Source organism: Chenopodium album, chromosome 18 (genome assembly GCF_948465745.1).
Source record: "Chenopodium album chromosome 18, dcCheAlbu1.1, whole genome shotgun sequence".
In the NCBI taxonomy this organism is placed as follows: Eukaryota; Viridiplantae; Streptophyta; class Magnoliopsida; order Caryophyllales; family Amaranthaceae; genus Chenopodium; species Chenopodium album.
This window is the reverse complement of record NC_137851.1, coordinates 27,174,156-27,177,553: the sequence shown is the minus strand read 5'-3', so window position 1 is coordinate 27,177,553 and position 3,398 is coordinate 27,174,156. Positions and strand designations below refer to the sequence as shown.

General features: G+C 39.0%; 1 non-coding gene across 1 annotated transcript; it reads right to left on the bottom strand.

Annotated features, from left to right (window-relative positions):
• Positions 1-233: 233 nt before the first annotated feature.
• Positions 234-340, bottom strand: LOC145593341 (small nucleolar RNA R71). The gene has a single exon (XR_014102685.1). It is a non-coding gene; the product is annotated as a small nucleolar RNA R71 (small nucleolar RNA).
• Between the last annotated feature and the right edge of the window lie 3,058 nt (positions 341-3,398).

Genomic DNA, 3,398 nt, shown 5'->3' with positions numbered 1-3,398 from the left:
CTAAGGGTGAAGACCCAAATCTTCATGTTGCAGACTACTGTCAATATTGCAATATCATCAAGCAAGCTAGGGTCACACAAGACCAAATCAGGGGGATCCTTTTTCCTTTCTATTTATGTGGGAAGGCAAAATTATGGTTTAATGGTTTGAATAGAACTGCACTTGGTATTACTAACTGGGAGACTCTTGTTTTGAATTTTTATAACAAATATTATCCTGTAGAGAGGACGACTTTACTAAGGAGTGCAATTCAAAACTTTGCCCAAGAGCTAGATGAAACTTTATATGAGGCTTGGGAAAGATTTTAGGATTTGCAAAGGGAGTGTCCCCACCATAATTTAGCACATTGGCAGTTGATCCAAGCCTTTTATAATGGGATTGGAAGTTCATCTAGAACAATTTTAGATTCTTGCAGCTAGTGGGAGGTTTATGAATCTTAATGTTGATGACGTAGGTCAAGTTATCGAGGATATGGAAATTCACAATTCCCATTATGGGAATCCTAAATGTTTTTCTAACAAAGGGAAACATAGTGTTTTCTCCGTATCCGTTTTGCAAACTCAATTAACCTCTATTTGTCAGAAATTAGATAATCTTAGCACTGGAAATATAGGTAATGTTTCTGCTATTAATAATAATTCTAATGATGCTTTTTGCGAAAATTGTTGAATTGTAGGTCATTGATAACAAGATTGCAGGAGTTCTGTGGACCAAGTTAATGCATTTCAAGCTTAAAGGCAGAATGACCCATACTCCAACACTTACAATCATGGGCTTCGGAACCATCCATATCTTTCTTACCGGAGCACCAATGTTCAGAACTCGCTACCCCAACAATAATCACAAGCACCACAATAACCACAGTAGAAATATTACCATCCCAACTCTGGCTAGAAAACCCAACCACTACAACCCTCTTCATCTTCTGACCCTGCTTTGTCAGAAATTAGAGCAATGCTAGTTAGTATGCAAAAGCACATGGAGAGTAGAGATTCTCAAATTGATTCGATCATAGCCCATAATAAAATCGTAGATAATCAAATTGCGCAGATTTCCTCTACTTTACAAGCTCAATAACAGGGAGCCCTACCATTGCAGCCAACCAGACCTACATATCAAGCTTTTACAATTACTCTGAGGAGTAGTTCACACTATGATGGGCCCCTTATGCCAAGAGATGATGAACTTGTTTTAATGAAAATGCTAATCTTGATTCTGTTAAACCAAACAATGTTGCTAAAAGCCCCACAGGGCTCAAGGGTAGTACTAATATTTTTGATAATACATTGCAGGGTACAACTCAAGGGAAGGTTGCAAATCAGGATGAGAATAGCGGAGTTCAAAAGCCAGTTATCACACTTCCATTCCCCGATCGACATTTGAAAACCAATTTAGATAAGCAATTTGGTAAATTCCTGGAGATGGTGAAAGATTTGCAGGTAACGGTTCCTTTCACAGGACTAATTACAGAGATTCCTGCATATGCTAAATTCATGAAAGAAATATTGACTAGGAAAAGGTCTATTAGTGAGATAGAGACAGTCGCTTTTACTGGAGAATGTAGTGTCGTAATACAAAATAAATCTCCATCTAAACTAAAAGATCCGGGTAGTTTTTCTATCCTTTGTCATATTGGCAATCTAATGATTGATAATGCATTATGTGATTTGGGTGCTAGCGTTAGTGTCATGCCATTGTCTGTGTGTTCTAAGCTAAATATGGATAAATTAAAAGCTACCAATATTACTCAGCAAATGGCCGACCGTTCTTTTAAATACCCCCTAGGTGTTTTAGAGGATGTTCCTGTTAGAGTAGGTAAATTTTATATACCTGTTGATTTTGTCGTTCTCGATATGGCTGAGGATTTGGAAACCCCAATTATTTTGGGTAGACCATTCCTTAATACTGAAGGAGAAATTATAGATGTTAAAAGTGGTAAAATGACGCTATCAGTAGGGGAAGATAAAATTAATTTTAATTTGAATAATGCCCCTAAAACCCCCATGACAGAGGAGAAATGTTTTAGTATTGACGTGGTTGATAATTGTTCTAATAAGCCCCAAGCTCTTGTTAAAGATCCCTTGGAGGCGGAATCTTGTGTTGCATCTTCTACTGGAAAAACTAGAATATGGAAAGAGGAAGTGGATGCAATAGTAAGAGCCCTATACTGTGAAGGGCTTGGTTTTGAAGATGAGGAAGTGGAGACAATTGAGCAGGTTGCGACAACAAAGCTCGTAATGAGGGTCCCACCTGATCAAGTGACAATAGCTCAGTCAAGTGAGGTACCAAGGCCAATTAAGGCCAAAGAGGTGCCCATTGCAAGTAGTAGTAAGGAACCCCCAGTTCAATCCACGAGAGATCCGCCCGATCAGGCGAAGTCACGCCCGACCGGGCGCGAGAGGAAGGAAGATTGTGGCCTTAATTTTGCCCGATCGGGTGCGAGAAAAGGTCTGTTTACGACAAATTTCGCCCAACCGGGCGAGATGGCGCCCGACTGGGCGCATAAAAGAGCTTCAACAAGGACACAAAATCGCCCGACCTGGCGAGGAACCGCCCGATCGGGCGCGAGGTTAGCAAGTTTCTGTCCCTATATTCGCCCGACCGGGCGCGCTTTCCCCTTTCCCCTGTTCTGTTTTTCTTCTTTCTTTCTCCTTTTTCTCTCTCTTTTCTTTACATTTTCTCTCTCTAAAAGCCAGATTTTGTTTAGCCGCGCTAGGCTAATCCCTTAGTCAATGAGGACATTGTCTGATTTTGACTTGGGGAATTTTTGGATTGAGGTATGGTTTCATTCTTTTTATTGCTTTCTGGTATAGTTTTACTGCTTTGAAAAAAAATGAAAAAAAAAAAAAAATTGAAAAATAAAAAAATACAAAAAATCCGTTCCAATGAATTGTAAATCATGCTTCCCTGTGCCCCATACTTGAAAACTATTTTGATTCTTTGTATATGATGATGAGCATTGTTGATAGGTTAGCCATGATTTGATATTTGATTGCTTTGATACCTTAACATGCGTCAGTTTTGTCCAACTACTTTTGAATATAATGCTTGACTATTTCATTTGATGAGGAATGTGTGTTAGTTCCTGGTATGTCAATGAGTTTGAGTATTAGTTTGCAACTTTGAGTAATGTTTGTATGACTCAATATTATACACATTGAGGAGGACGAAGGCATTTGTTCTTTTAGGTGACCTTCAGATGATTTTAGATACATTTGTTCCCTTCTTGCTACCCATGTGTTTGCCTTGACTTTTTGTTGTTTACAAGTCGATTTTGCCCCGTTGGTTACTAGTCCCAAGCTTGGCTTAGGCGAGCTATTAGTAAGTAAGGTGAGGTTGTGATGTGCTTATTATTTGCACAATTTGGGTGGTTATGAGAAGTTGTTTTGTTTTGTTCT